Source organism: Heterodontus francisci, chromosome 46 (assembly GCF_036365525.1).
Source record: "Heterodontus francisci isolate sHetFra1 chromosome 46, sHetFra1.hap1, whole genome shotgun sequence".
NCBI classification, from domain to species: Eukaryota; Metazoa; Chordata; class Chondrichthyes; order Heterodontiformes; family Heterodontidae; genus Heterodontus; species Heterodontus francisci.
In genome coordinates this window covers 12709761-12726191 of record NC_090416.1, presented here as the reverse complement: position 1 = coordinate 12726191, position 16431 = coordinate 12709761, and positions in this window count along the sequence as shown.

Genomic DNA, 16431 nt, shown 5'->3' with positions numbered 1-16431 from the left:
GAGAAAAGCAAGTTAGATTTAATTAGCCCTAAGTTGGAGTTTCCAAGAGAGTCAGTCATGGGCGGGTCTATCCTGAACTCTCTTTCAGTGCTTTGCTGAGTCATGCAAAGACTTTTGCCTTCAGGGGATGGGTGGTTCCCTTTTTCTCTGACTGTGGGGGAGGATTCTTTGTTAATCTCCCCTTTGTTCTTTGGGACACTACTGCACCTCAACTAGGTGAGGCATCATCCTCACGGTTTCTCTGTCCCCCAGAGGTTTTTCTTTGTCTCTGCAGGTTCCTGTAAATGCTGTTAGCAACTCCGGTGGGGTGCTTCTAGAGTCTGCATTTACGTAGGAGGATGTGGGGTCTAACTTTTCAAATTTTTCAGGGTTGGCTGACTGGACATAGGGGTTTCATCCGGGATTCCTCCCGGACTTCCTTTAACCTGCCCTCTTGATCACTTTTTTCCCTTCTCTTTCTAAACTTTTGCCAGCTGTGTGCCTGCCTGTCCCTTTTTGTTCTCGGCGGGGGTCCCTTACACTTCGCCAGCCCTCTGCTGGAGGGTCCTCCTAACACCGGTACAGGATGTAGGGGTGCAGGTTTCACTGTAGGTTGGGGTTTTCCCCTCAACCTGGCACATGTGGCAACTCCTGCAGTACTCCACCACATCTTTATGGAGTTTTGGCCAGTCAAACTGCTGTCTTATGCAGGCTTTGGTCTTTCGTATACCGGCATGTACAGTTACTGTAGTCTCGTGGGCCCTTCTTAATATTTTTCTGTTGCACCACTAACTGGTGAACCACTGTCCACTCCTTGCCCTCAGGTCTGTGAGGAGAACTCCATTTCCTCATCAGTACCTCATTCTTTATATAGTCGCAATCAGGAACTCCCTCTGCTTCACTTTCAGACTGGGCAGCCTGTGCTAACTCTCGCAATACTGGGTCAGGGTAAAGAAGTTTCTCATGAATTCCCGATTGGATTCATGCCTCCTCCATGCCTTCCAGACTTGACTGTTCGAACTCTCTCCTGGCCAGTGTCCCACATTCTACCCTCTGCAAACCTGAGGGCATCCAAAACTCGGCTGCCCCTGTGACCGAACTCACACCGAGTCCCGTTCACCCATCATCACCCCCACCCCCTGTGCTCGCTGACCTACCTGGTCGCTCCCAGTCTGGCATCGCCTCCATTTTAAAATTCTCATCCTTGTTTTCAAATCCCTCTGTGGCCTCCTCGTCCACCTCCCTATCTCTGTAACTTCCCCCATACCCTACAACCCTCCAATTCCGGCCTCTCGCGCATCCCTCCCAATTCCCATCGCTCCACCATTGGCGGCCGTGCCTTCAGCTGCCTGGGGCCCGAAGCTCTGGAATTCCCTCCTTAAACCTCTCTCTCTCTCTCCTCCTTTGATACGCTCCTTAAAACCGACCTCTTTGACCGAGCTTTTGGTCGCCTGTCCCCCTAATATCTCCTTACGTGGCTCGGTGTCAAAGTCTGTCCCATAAAACTTCTGTGACGCGCCTTGGGAATTGCCCCCATGAGAAGGTGGTGGTGAGCTGCCTTCTTGAACCGCTGCAGTCCGTGTGGGGTAGGTACACCCACAGTGCTGTTAGGAAGGGAGTTCCAGGATTTTGACCCAGCGACAGTGACGGAACGGCCGATATAGTTCCAAGTCAGGATGGTGTGTGACTTGGAGGGGAACTTGCAGGTGGTGGTGTTCCCATGTATTTGCTGCCCTTGTCCTTCTAGTTGGTAGAGGTCGCGGGTTTGGAAGGTGCTGTCTAAGGAGCCTTGGTGCGTTTCTGCAGTGCATCTTGTAGATGATACACACTGCTGCCACTGTGCGTCGGTGGTAGGGGGAGTGAATGTTTGTAGATGGGGTGCCAATCAAGCGGGCTGCTTTGTCCTGGATGGTGTCGAGCTTCCCGAGTGTTGTTGGAGCTGCACCCATCCAGGCAAGTGGAGAGTATTCCATCACACTCCTGACTTGTGCCTTGTAGATGGTGGACAGGATTTGGAGAGTCAGGAGGTGAGTTACTCACCGCAGGATTCCTAGCCTCTGACCTGCTGTTGTAGCCACAGTATTTATGTGGCTGGTCCAGTTCAGTTTCTGGTCAATGGTAACCCCCAGGATGTTGATAATGGGGGATTCAGCGATGGTAATGCCATTGCATGTCGAGGGGAGATGGTTAGATTCTCTCTTGTTGGAGATGGTCATTGCCTGGCACTTGTGTGGCGCGAATGTTACTTGTCACCTATCAGCCCAAGCCTGGATATTGTCCAGGTCTTGCTGCATTTCTACACGGACTGCTTCAGTATCTGAGGAGTCGCGAATGGCGTTGAACATTGTGCAATCGTCAGCGAACATCCCCACTTCTGACCTTATGATTGAAGGAAGGTCATTGATGAAGCAGCTGAAGATGGTTGGGCCGAGGACACGACCCTGAGGAACTCCAGCAGTGATGCCCTGGAGCTCAGATGATTGACCTCCAACAACCACAACCATCTTCCTTTGCGTTTGGAATATCTCCTTATGTGGCTCCTGGGAAGCACCTTGGGATGTTTTACTTTGCTAAAGGTGCTATATAAATGTAATTTTAGTGGATTTATTAGTGACTGTCTTATATTGATGGCTCCCTAGTTCTGGTCTCCCCCCAACAAGTGGAAACATCTCTACGTCTACCCGATCGAAACCCTTTCATCATTTTAAAGACCTCGATCAGGTCACTGACAGCCTTCATGTGACTGATTGTTCCCACGGCGACTGAGAGATCCACTATTAACAGAATTAGTGCGTGACCATGACGACAGTGTCTATAAGGCTGCTGGTAACTAGGAGAGGCCTAACGAGCCTGTTGTGCATTCTTCTAGTTACGTGAGAAAACCCATGTTTTTCATCACTTGGTGACAGAGAACAATGAACAGGCAAGTCAAAACTGGTTCTCCTCGTAGCCAATTTTGATTATTTGCAGACAATTGCTTTTTAGTTCTTCTGGTGTGTGACCAAGTCATTCGGTGGGGGGTGGGGGCCGAGGTTTCGTCCCCAGGGTTGCTTAACCTCGTGGGATCGGGTTGAGGCGGGGCGGGGGCCCCTTCATGATAGGCCGCAGCCTACCTCCGGCCCAGGGGTCCTGCCTCCCCAGGCCGCTACAAAGGGACAACCTCTGTGGAGGACAGTGTGTGTGGGCATCGGATGAGGGCAGATGCGCCCGGGCTCCGCCCACTCACCAGCACACTGTGGGCTAGGCTCCCCAAATACAGACAACAGGCTGTGTTTATATAGTGCCTTTGATGTCTTGGAACACAGAGCGATCAGCAGGCCACATCAGGAGATATTAGGGGACAGGCCCGGTCAGAGAGGTCAGGTTTAAGGAGCGTCTTAAAGGAGAGAGAGAGAGAGAGAGAGAGGCGGAGAGGTTTAGGGAGGGAATTCCGGAGCTGAGGGCCCCCCAGGCAGGGCTGGAGGAGGCTACAGAGATAGGGAGGAGAGGGCGAGGAGGGATCTGAAAACAAGGATGAGAATTTTGAAATCGAGGCGTAGCGGGACCGGGAGCCGGTGTCGGTCAGCAACGGAGAAACGGGACGGTGCGAGTTAGGACTCTGGGCAGATCGAGGGAGGTCTCTGAGCTTAACTACCGAAGCCTGGACATGACGAGAGTCAGCGGGGAAACAGTTAGGTGAGAGAAAGATGTGTTCCCCTTATCCACGGAAAGGAACAGAGGACGGATCGTTTTTCAAAGGCCTTACAAAACACATATTTAAGACAAAAGAAAATCCCATCGAGTTCTGCCTTTGTACAATTGCCAGGTGCAAGATCAAAGAGAGGGGAATCTTTTTTGAAGTCAAACACACACACACAATTTAATAGGCAAAATATTTCACACACGTTCCCCTCCCCCGGCGAACTCAGCCCAGTCCCACAGTTGCTGCACCTGAGGCCTAGCGAGGGAGGCTGCTGGAACACACAAGTCAGAGTAGGCCCCGGTCAACAACAGCAACCAACTTGCATTTGCATAGCACCTTTAACGTAGTAAAACGTCCCACGGTGCTTTCCACGAGTGTTATCAAACAGGTTTTAACCCCTGAGCCACATCAGGAGATATTAGGTGAGCAAAAGCTCGGACAAAGAGATCTGTTTTAAGGAGCGTCTTAAAGGAGGAGAGAGAGGCGGAGAGGTTTAGGGAGGGAATTCCAGAGCTCCCAGGCAGCTGAAGGCACGGCCGCCAATGGTGGAGTGATGGGAATCGGGGGGCGGGGGGGGGGGGGTGCAAGTGGCCGGAATTGGAGGAGAGCAGAGATCTCGGAGGGTTGTAGCGGCTGGAAGAGGTGACAGAGATAGTGAGGGGTGGGGCGCGAGGGGCCTTGGAGGGGATTTGAAAACAAGGACGGGAACTTTAAAATGGAGGCGTGGACGGACTGGGAGCCTGTGTAGGTCAGCGAGCACGGGAGGGGATGATGAGTGAACGGGACACAGTGCGAGTTTGGATCCAGCACGGCAGAGTTTCGTTTGAAGAGTTCCGGAGGGTGGAATGTGGGAGACCAACCCGGAGAGCGCTGGAATAGTCAGAGTTGGGAGGTGACGAAGGCAGGGAGGCGAGTAACCTGTTGCTAAAGGACCTCAGGGATGTGTGGATCTACCTCCTAGTTTTGTGTTTCAGCACGGAGGGGAGTTTTTTTAATCAACAATGTCAGCTTTGTGAAGAACAGGAAACATTCGTTAGCTATTTTCTGAGGTACTTCCCTCCATCCCTTCCTCATAATTTGGTTAACCGTCACCTAACGGGGCATCATATTTAAAAATTAATTCTCAGGAAGGTAGTTTCCTCTCTATCGACCCAATTTCCTCTGGTTGGGAGGTGGCTGTCAATTGGAAGTTTCACAACTGAGATTGATAGATTTTTGTTGGGTTTAAGGGGTTTTTTAAAATTCGTTTGTGGGATGCGGGCGTCGCTGGCTAGGCCAGCATTTGTTGCCCATCCCTGATTGCCCCTTGAACTGAGTGGCTTGCTGGGCCATTCCAGAGGGCATTCAAGAGTCGACCACATTGCTGTTGGGTCCGGAGTCACATGTAGGCCAGACTGGGTAAGGAGGGCAGATTTCCTTCCCCTAAAGGGCGTCAGTGAACCGGACGGGTTTTTAACAACAATCGACGATGGTTTCCACGGTCACCAGATTTATGATGGGGAATTCGGATTTCACCACCCGCCGTGGTGGGGGATTTGAACCCGTGTCCCGAGAGCATTAGCCTGGGACTCTGGATTACGAGTCTAGCGACAGCACCACTGCGCCTCCCCGGGAACCAAGGCAGGTAGTTGGAAGTTAAAATACACGTGATCGGATGGCAGAACAGGCTCGGGGGAGGGTGGGGGGGGGGGGCAGGGGCGGGGTGGTTCTGAATGTGTGAGTGTGCGATGCCTCTCACGGTCGAACGTCCGGCGTTCACCGCGCCGCCAAGGGGTGGAGAGGCGGGGGCTTGCCATTCCCGCCTCCCTCGGCGCCTGCGAGTGGGGAGCAGCGATGCCCGCGGCGGAACTGCACCTCATTGCGAGCGTTGTTTCGGATTGCCCGGAGGGGGGGGGGGGGTTGCAGGAAGTGACTGCGAGTGGCGGAATGTGGCTAAACAGCCACGAAAGAATGTCTTTCTGTAAAAGGAAAGCGGAATTTGCTCAGAGGAGTCGGGCTCCTGCACCTAAATACTGACATTAGATTGGAATGTGGTAGAGTGTGAGAATTTGACATGCAAATGTGGGCGTACAGTACCAATCACTGCAGCTAGGGAGTGCTTCATCACATTGACACCATCTCTTCCTGGTTTCCCATGCCTCCATCACCACTCAGTTGAAATCCCCTCCAAGTCACACACCATCCTGACTTGGAACTATATCGGCCGTTCCTTCACTGTCACTGGGTCAAAATCCTGGAACTCCCTCCCTAACAGCACTGTGGGCGTACCTACCCCACATGGACTGCAGCGGTTCAAGAAGGCAGCTCACCACCACCTTCTCAAGGGGCAGTAAGGGATGACCAGTGACGCACACATCCCGAGAACGGGCAAGTCGAGGAAAAAAAAAAGTTCTGCTGATGCGTGCACCGAGATCCCGAGAATTGTTCTCCGTCAATCCACCCAGTTGACAAGCTCACCCGTGCCACCGGGGCCCCCCCATGCTGGCAATCCCCCATCCGAATCCAGGAATCCGCTATTTCCTGGTGCGAATCGCAGTGGTGAATTTTGTCATGGAATTTCCCATGTAAACCTGTCACGTTGCGATTGCAGCCTCTCGCCAGTGGCGGCGCTGTGACGCCTCCGGTGGGCGCATGGCAAACTGACCCCACCTCGTTCCAGCCCAGGCTCCATTCTCTGGCCAACGCTGCCTCGCTGGCTTGTGTTACTGTTCTCCAGCCGTCCCTTTCTCAGCCCCGCCCTTCCCCGTGATCTCCGTTGTGGGAGCTTGCTGTGCGCAAATTGGCAATACCAATGCTGCGACGCTTTCTTTTTCCTTTTTGAGGAACGTTATTGGTGGAAAAGCAGTTGGGGGGGGGGGGGGGGGTGGAGTTTGACGTCTCCTCCGAAAGATGGCGCCCGTGGCAGTGTGGCACCCCCTCGGTGCTGGCACTGGAAGCGTCGGCCCAGATTCTGGCGCTCAGGTCTCCGGAGTGGGACTTGAACCCCCCCCCGACCTTCTGACCGAGCGAGGGCGCCAACTGGAGAGCCCCCTCTCCTGCCAGCCAGGCTTTGGCGGGCTCCGGTTATAGCACAATCCAGACAGGCCCCACTGTGTGAGACATCAACAAGCTGCCTGCAGACACATTGCTGACAGAGCAGCCGGTTCGGGGAGCGCGAGGAGGGGAGTCGAGCTGTAAACAACAATTTAAAAAAAAAGACGAGGATTATCTTTTAATTGGGGACAGTGCACAGGACAAAGATACATATTTCAATCCTGCAAATGATCACTAATTGCTATTTATGTCGTCTATGAGCTCTGTCTGCATTGGGTGCCACTGCCAGGGCAACTTAAGGCATTTTGTTTTGAGACGCCATGCTTCTGTTAAGTCATCGTATTTATTTTTTCAAAGACACCAGACAGGCGGGCGGAAGAACGTGGGAGGAGGCAATTATCACGTCCCGAATGCCACAGTTTTGGAACAACAAACCTTCTCCTGTGTAATGTATAAAGAAAAGGCTTGCATCTCTATAGCACCTTTCACCACCTCAGTCCCGTCCCAAAATGCTTTACAGCCAATGAAGTACCTTTTTTTTTTGGAAGTGAGGTCACGGTTGTAATGTAGGAAACGCGGCAGCCTATTTGCGCACAGCCAGATCCCAGAAACAGCGATGCGATAGTGACCCAGATCGTTTTTTTTCCCCCAGTGATGTTGGTTGAGGGATAAATATTGGGCCCCGGGGCAGCAGGGAGGACCTTTCGCATCAAGTAGGCCCACATCGCTATCCATCGACCCTCTCCACCCCGCCAGGCCAGGGCCTTGCGTGCCCCCCGCGACGCACACCGCAGTCGGATAGCCCCAGCCGACGCTGCAGGACACGCACCGACTGGCTGGGCTAGCGGGATGGCAGGTTCTGGAGGGGAGGGGAGACTGGAGAGCGAGACAGAGAGGAACATTGCGGCAAGTTCCAACATTGTGTTACCAGGGAACACAACAGAAGTGTTCCCTTGTCGGCAGGGCAGGGTCACTTTTGCTGCGGGCGAGAGACAGGTCAGTCCCTCCCCCTCCTGCAGGTCTGATCTCGTGTGAGCTCGCCCTGATCTGAATGAAATGGTCTGCGCGTAAACGCACTCCCTGGACCCGGTGACCGGCCTCAACCGAAAGACGGCGCCTCCCGACAGTGCAGCACTCCCTCAGTACCGGCGCCGGGGGAGTGTCGGCCCCGATCGTGAGCTCAAGTTTCTGGAATGGGGGACTGGCACACACAAGCTTCTAACTCAGAGGTGAGAGTGTGTGTGTCTGTCTATCTCATTCTGGGGTGGAGCTGTTCACACAAAAGTCCCCTGTCCTGATGCAGTGTGAATGTGCTGTGTTGACTGTCAACACAGACTGCCTGTGTTTCCGTCATAAATGTACGCTCAGACAACGAAAAAGAATGCTGGGGGTGAGGGGTGGGGGTGGGGGGTGCGGTAGGCCCTGTCGGAGTCACAACACTGCAAGAACACTACACCGATACCTGGAGGGTACGATGTCCGAACACAACTCAACAGAGGCATGGTGATTCGATGCAAAATAGATATTCCCTTAAAGAGCGGGGGTTGGGTGCACCGGATGTGCCTCCAAGGGCCTTTTCCTCTTGTCGGTTTCCCAGGTGGGGAGGAGAAAGTGGGCCTCGGCAATTCGACTGCAGGGGGCTTCGCCTGCCCCCACTGCTGGCCTCCATTATGCTCACATCTCACATCAGTTAGACAGTGGGGGAAGGGGAGAGAAATTGTCTCATTTTTCCGCCCTAACCTGTGGGTTACTGGGCGCGGGGCTCAGCGGAATTCAGACCCAGAACTCTCTTGCTGACTCTCTCTGATACCCTTCAAGCAGGCCAACACTCCCAGTCCTGCGGGAGTGCATTAACAGGGGTCCCTGATGGTGTGACTCCCTCTTTAACAGGGGTCCGTGACGGAGAGACTCCCTCTTTAACAGGGGTCCGTGAAGGAGAGACTCCCTCTTTAACAGGGGTCCCTGACGGAGAGACTCCCTCTTTAAAAGGGGTCCCTGACGGAGAGACTCCCTCTTTAACGGGGATCTCTGACGGAGAGACTCCCTCTTTAAAAGGGGTCCCTGACGGAGAGACTCCCTCTTTAAAAGGGGTCCCTGACGGAGAGACTCCCTCTTTAACGGGGATCTCTGACGGAGAGACTCCCTCTTTAAAAGGGGTCCCTGACGGAGAGACTCCCTCTTTAAAAGTGGTCCCTGATGGTGTGACTCCCTCTTTAACAGGGGTCCGTGACGGAGAGACTCCCTCTTTAACAGGGGTCCGTGAAGGAGAGACTCCCTCTTTAACAGGGGTCCCTGACGGAGAGACTCCCTCTTTAAAAGTGGTCCCTGATGGTGTGACTCCCTCTTTAACAGGGGTCCGTGACGGAGAGACTCCCTCTTTAACAGGGGTCCGTGACGGAGAGACTCCCTCTTTAACAGGGGTCCGTGACGGAGAGACTCCCTCTTTAACAGGGGTCCGTGAAGGAGAGACTCCCTCTTTAAAAGGGGTCCCTAATGGAGAGACTTCCGCTTTAACAGGGGTCTCTGATGAAGAGACTTCCTCTTTAACAGGGGTCTCTGACAGAGAGACTCCCTCTTTAATTTGGGTCCCTGACGGAGAGGCACCCTCTTTAAAAGGGGTCCCTGACGGAGAGACTCCCTCTTTAAAAGGGGTCCCTGACGGAGAGACTCCCTCTTTAAAAGGGGTCCCTGACAGAGAGACTCCCTCTTTAACGGGGATCTCTGACGGAGAGACCCCCTCTTTAACGGGGGTCCCTGACGGAGAGACTCCCTCTTTAAAAGGGGTCCCTGACGGAGAGACTCCCTCTTTAACAGGGATCTCTGACGGAGAGACTCCCTCTTGAAAAGTGGTCCCTGACGGAGAGACTCCCTCTTTAAAAGTGGTCCCTGACGGAGAGACTCCCTCTTTAACGGGGATCTCTGACGGAGAGACTCCCTCTTTAAAGGTGGTCCCTGACGGAGAGAATCCCTCTTTAACAGGGGTCCCTGACGGAGAGACTCCCTCTTTAACAGGGGTCCCTGACGGAGAGACTCCCTCTTTAACGGGGATCTCTGACGGAGAGACTCCCTCTTTAAAAGTGGTCCCTGATGGAGAGAATCCCTCTTTAACAGGGGTCCCTGACGGAGAGACTCCCTCTTTAACAGGGGTCCCTGATGGAGTGACTCCCCCTTTAACGGGGGTCCCTGACGGAGAGACTCCCTCTTTAAAAGGGGTCCCTAATGGAGAGACTCCCTTTTTAACAGGGGTCTCTGACAGAGAGACTCTCTTTTTAACAGGGGTACCTGACGGAGAGACTCCCTCTTTAATTTGGGTCCCTGATGGAGAGACTCCCTCTTTAAAAGGGGTCCCTGACGGAGAGACTCCCTCTTTAACAGGGGTTCCTGATGGTGAGGCTCCCTCTTCAATTGAAACTACAGGCCTGAGCTCGATGGATTGGGGAAGGGAGGGGGAGCTGCGGCAGGTAAATGGAATTGAGGTACAGATCTGCCATTGAACGGCAGAGCGGGCCCCGAAGGGTCTGAGTGGTACCCTCCTGTTCGTCTGTTTCTGTGAAAAAAGGGTCGTGATGGAGCGATCGCCGATCCTCCCGAGCGAGACGACATTGGGAGAGCGTTGCCCGTCTCTCCCTGTTCATACTGACAGAGCAGGTGTCTCGGCCTGTCACGAGGAAGTTTGACAACGGATAAGCACCATCTGCTCCGGAGGTGGCCTTCAAATTTCCCGTTTGATCTTTGCACGAGTGACACTCTCCCTCCGCAAACTCGGATGTTTATCTAGGTCTGGCCGACAAACTGACAGGAAAACAAACAGTGACTGACAATTTATCGCATTCGTGAGGCACTGGGGCCTTCCTGTGGCTGCTAATAATTAACCACTTCGCCAGGTGACAGGCTTCGGCCTAGTCACCTGAGGATAGAAAGGACCTGCGTTTCCGTCGCGCCATTCACGGCCTCAGGATGCCCCAAAGTGCCTCACGGCCAATAAAGTAGCTTTGAAGTGCGGCCACTGTTGTAATGGCGGAAACGCAGCGGCCAATTTGCGCACAGCAAGATCCCACAAACCTCAACGTTAGAATGACCAGATTTTTTTTTTAGACAAGCGATGGCGGAGAGTTGCGGAAGAGGCCAGGATTGGAGGAGCGCAGAGATCTCGGAGGGTTGTAGGAGCTGGAGGAGGTTACAGAGGTGGGGGGGGGGGGGTGGGGACGAGGGGTAAAATAACACAAACACTTTACGAAAGCTGAAGGGTGGGGTTACAATTGGAGCTTTTTAATTGTCACTTATCTTTCTCTCACTCTCTTTCTTCCTTTCTCTGTCTCAATCGCCCTCTTTTCTCCCTCTCTCTTTCTTTCCCTCTCTTTCTCTTCCTCTCTCTCTCTCATCCCCATCTCACTCTCCCTCTCTCTTTCTTTCTCTCCCTATCTCACTCTCTTTCTCCCTCTCTCTTTCTCTCTTTCTCTCTCTCTTTCCCCCTCTCTCTCACTCTGTCTCTCTCTCCCTCTCTCTCTCACTCTTTTTTCTCTCCCTATCTCCCTCTCTTTCTCTCTCTCTCTCACTCGGTCTCTCTCTTTCTCTCTCTCCCTCTCTTTCTCCAACGCTCTCTCAGTCTCTCAATGTCTCATGGTCTCTCTCAAACACTTTCTCCCCAACCACACCCCTCTCAAATCCTGTCTCCACCCTAATCCCAGAGCGGGGATAGGGACGGCGGGAGTGGGGGTGGGGAGGTGTGGGGTGCAGGCTGATAAAACAGTTGCCCTGAGATACGAGCAGCTCTGCTCCCGTTGTCAGCGTGTGGTTCAAGAAGGCAGGCCCACCACCAGCACCTTTCCAGGGTCCAAGAGGTACCCTTTCCCCCTCACAATTGATATTTCCTGTGGAGTAAAAAAAATGTCACAGACTTGTTACAGCTCAGAAGGAGGCCATTCGGCCCGCCATGTCAGTGCTGGCTCTCCGATGGATCAATTTACCTCGTGCCAGGGCCTCCATCACATACTCAGGCAGTGAGCTCCAAATCCGAACCACTCGCTGTTACTTCTTTTGCCAATTAGCTGAAATCGGTGCCCTCTGGTTCTCGATCCCTCCGCCAGTGGGAACAGTTTCCCCCCTATCAACTCTGTCCCAACCCCTCATGATTTTGAACACCTCTATCAAATTTCCTCTTAATCTTCTCTAAGGAGAACAGCCGCAGCTTCTCCAATCTATCCACGTGACTGAATTGCTCATCCCTGGAACCATTCTCTTGAATCTTTTCTGTACTCTCTCCAATGCCCTCACATCTTTCCTAAAGTGCGGTGCCCAGAATTGGACACAATACTCCAGCTGAGGCTGAACTAGTGTCTTATACAAGCTCAATATAACTTCCTTCTCTTGTACTCTATGCCCCTATTAATAAAGCCCAGGATACTGTATGCTTCATTAACCGCTCTCTCAACCTGTCTTGTCACCTTCAATTACTTATGTACATATACACACAGGTCCCTCTGCTCCTGCACCCCCTTTAGAATTATACCCTTTATTTTATATTGCCTCTCCATGTTCTTCTACCAAAATGAATCACTTCACATTTCTCTGCATTAAACTTCATCTGCCACCTGTCTGCCCATTCCACCAACTTGTCTATGTCCTTTTGAAGTTCTACACTATCCTCCTCACAGTTCACAATGCTTCCAAGTTTTGTATCATCTGCAAACTTTGAAATTGTGACCTGTACCCTAAGGTCTGGGTCATTAATATATATCAGGAAAAGCAAGGGTCCCAACACTGATCCCTGGGGAACTCCACGACGAACCTTCCTCCAGACCGAAAAATATCCATTAACCGCTACAATAAAAACAAAAGGTTGCTGGAACTGCTCAGCAGGTCTGGCAGCATCTGTGGAGAGAGAAGCAGAGTTAACGTTTCAGGACTGTGATCTTTCAACAAAACTGGCAAAGGTTAGAAAAGAATTAGGTTTTAAGCAAGTGAAGGGGAGGAGGGTTGGGGAGAGAACAAAGGGGAAAGAGTTTGATAGGGCAGAGGGAGATTACATAACAAAGCTGTCCTGGGACAAAGGCAAAGAGTGTGTTAATGCTTGTGCTGAAAGACAAAGCATTAGTCCAGAGAGCGTGTTAATGGCGGAATAATGAGCAGCTCTGTCTACATGAAAAGCAGGCACATGGTTAAAAAATAAAATATTAAAGAAAGGCCAGTCATGCTCTGAAGTTATTGAACTTAATGTTCAGTCCGTATAGCTGTAGAGTGCCTAATCGAAAGATCAGGTGCTGCTCCTCGAGCTTGCGTTGATGTTCACTGGAAGGTTCTTGGGAGGGAGGTGAGGGTAAAGGTGTGGAAAATGGGCCAGACATGGTTGAGGGCAATCCTCGGTTAAGAAAAAAGGAAGACATATCAGAAGCACCGTCATGGAAGGTAGCATCGTCAGAGCAGATGGAGAAACGTCAGAGACGGAGAAACTGGGAGAATGGAATGGAGTCCTTACTGGAGGCAGGGTGTGAAGAAGTGTAGTCGAGGTAGCTGTGGGAGTCGGTGGGCTTGTAATGGATATTAGTAGACAACCTATCCCCAGAGATGAAGACAGAGAGAAGTCGGGGGAGGGAAGTGTTGGAGATGGACCATGTAAAGGTGAGAGAAGGGTGAAAATTGGAAGCAATAACCACTACTCTTTGTTTCCTGTCACTCAGCCAATTCCGTACCCATGTTGCTACTGTCCTTTTTATTCCATGAGCTACAAGTTTGCTCACAAATCTGTTGTGTGGCACTGTATCAGACGCCTTTTTGGATGTCCACATACACTACATTAACCACATTACCCTCATCAACCTTCTCCGTTACCTCATCAAAAAAGTCAAGCAAGTTAGTTAAACACGATTTGCCTTCAACAAATCTGTGCTGGCTTTCCTTAATTGACCAGTTAACCCACACTTGTCCATGTGCCTATTAATTTTGTCCCGAATTTCTGTTTCTAGAAGCTTCCCCATCACCCAGGTTAAACTGACTGACCTGTAGTTGCTGGGCTTATCTTTTGAACAAAGGTGTATCATTTGCAATTCCCCAGTCCTCTGGGACCACCCCTGTATCTAAGGAAGACTGAAAAATTATAGCCAGTGCCTCTGCAATTTCCACCCTCACTTCCCTCATTATCCTTGGATGCATCTCATCTGATCCTGGTGCCTTATAAGTACAGCTAGCCTATCCAATACCTCCTCCTTAACAATTTTAAACCCTTTAAGCATCTGAATTACCTCCTCTTCCACCATGACCTGCACAGCAGCATCTTCCTTGGTAAAGACAGATGCAAAGTATTAATTTAATACCTCGGCCATGCCCCCTGCCTCCATTCCCTTTTTGGTCCCTAATTGGTCCTCCTTTTACCACCCTTTTACTACTTGTATGCCTATAGAAGACTTTTGGATTCCCTTTTATGTTAGCTGCCAGTCTCTTCTCATACTCTCTCTTTGCTTCTCTTCATTGCGTTTTCACTTCCCTTCTGAACCTTCCATATGCCGCCCGGTTTTCGGTTGTATTAGCCACCTGACATCTGTCAGAAGCACACTTTTTCTTCTTCATCTTAATCTCTATCTCTTTCGTCACCCAGGGAGCTCTGGATTTGTTTGCCCTACCTTTCCCCCTTCGTGGGAATATCTGTCCTTAAAGGCAGCCCATTGTTCAGTTCCTGTTTTGCCTGCCAACCTTTGATTCCAATTTATCTGGCCCAGATCCATTCTTATCCCACTGTAGTTGGCTCCCCCCCCCCAGTTAATTATCCTTACTTTCCATAGAATCCCCTCAGAAAATTCACTCAGGCTATCCTGGCTTCAGAGGCCTCAGGCCTTCGGCCTGCTCCCTGCCAGAAACCCCGTCTGGGCCTCAGGTTACCAGAGTTCATCCTTTTTTTTTTCTCTCTCCAATGTGCAAAGGAAAAATATCGGAGTAACATTAAAGCAGCAAGTCTGGGCAAGCATGTGGAATGCGAGATAGCTCCGTGGGAGAGCCCTGGGAAAGCAGGCGCAAACTCGGCCCTTTCTTTCCATGCGGTGACCTCACCGTTTAAAAATGTCTCAGACGCCCTCCCTCCCTCCCCTACCCACCGCGCACACACACACACACACACACGCAGCCTGTGTTAACAGGCCGAAATGAACTTGGCAGCTGACTAGCAGGAAAAGGTTTGAGTCAATCAACATATTACTTCATGAGCCGGGCGCTGGAGACTGTCAGCCAAGTCCCTGACCTTGAGTTCAAGCTGAGAGAGGGAGAGAGGCCTCTAAAAGGTGACTAGGCCCTCAGATACAACAACAACTTGCATTTCCATAGCGCTGGCCATTAAAACATCCCAAGGTGCTTCACAGGAGCGTTACCAGACAAACTTTGACCCCAAGCCATGCAAGGAGATATTGGGGGACAAGCTCGGTCAATGAGGTCGGTTTTAAGGAGCGTCTTAAAGGAGAGAGAGGGAGAGGCGGAGAGGTTTAGGGAGGGAATTCCAGAGCTTAGGGCCCCCAGGCAGCTGAAGGCACGGCCGCCAATGACGGAGCGACGGGAATCGGGGGGGGGATGCGCGAGAGGCCGGAATTGGAGAAGCGCAGAGACCTCGGAGGTCGTAGGGGCTGGAGGAGGTGACAGAGATAGGGAGGGGGCGGGGGGACAGGCGAGGGTCATGTTAGTGGGACGGCCTGGAGTCAGGCAGTCTATGTCAGTCAGGCTTCTCTCTCTTGGCAAGGCCACAATCACAGCATCATGGGATCCCTCCCCATTATCCGTTCACTCACTGCTCAGCTATAGAAACAAACCAGGAAACCAGGACAGAACCTCAGGCTCCTTCTCCTTCCCTCCAATTTTCCGGGGATGTCCCAGAGCCTCCCGGAATAGGGCAAGGATCTCTTGGGCATCGCCGCTCACCAGCCCCCCGGAAGAGCTTCGTGGTTTGTTTCCTGCCGCAGGGGAACCTACCTCCACCCTCCCTCCCCCTTTTCCCCCCTCCCCACCTCTGCAGCTGAAAGCCTGACCCGCTGGTGTACTGAGAACCATCTGGAGTTGAGGTGGGGAGGTGTTTGGGAGACTGAGGGTCAGGGAATGGGGGTGTCGGGGTAGAGGGACTGGGGAATGGGGGGGGTCAGAGGGAGAGGGAGTGGGGAATGGGGGGTGGGAGGGAGTGGGGAATGGGAGGGAGAGGGACTTGGGAATGGGGGTAGGAGGGAGAGGGACCTGGGAATCGGAGGGGTGGGAGGGAGAGAGAGGGACTGAGGAATAGGGGGTCAGGAGGGAGAGGGAATGGGGGGTGGGAGGGAGAGGGAGTGGGAAATGGGGGGGGTTGGAGGAAGAAGGAATGGGGAATGGGTGGGGTGGGAGGGAGAGAGACTGGGGAGTGGGGACTCAGAGGTAGAGGGACTGGGGAATGGGGCGGGGTCGGAGGGAGGGGATGGGGAGGGGTCTTCGGAGAGAAAGGGAATGGTGGAGGGGGTTTCGGAGGGAGAGGGACTGGGGGAGGGGGTTTCGGAGGGACTGGGGAATGGGGGAGGGGGTTTCGGAGGGAGAGGGACTGGGGAATGGAGGAGGGGGTTTCGGAGGGAGAGGGACTGGGGAATGGCGGAGGGGGTTTCGGAGGGAGAGGGACTGGGGAACGGGGGAGGGGGTTTTGGAGGGAGAGGGACTGGTGAATGGGGGAGGGGGTTTCAGAGGGAGAGGGACTGGGGAACGGGGGAGGGGGTTTTGGAGGGAGAGGGACTGGGGGAGGGGGTTTC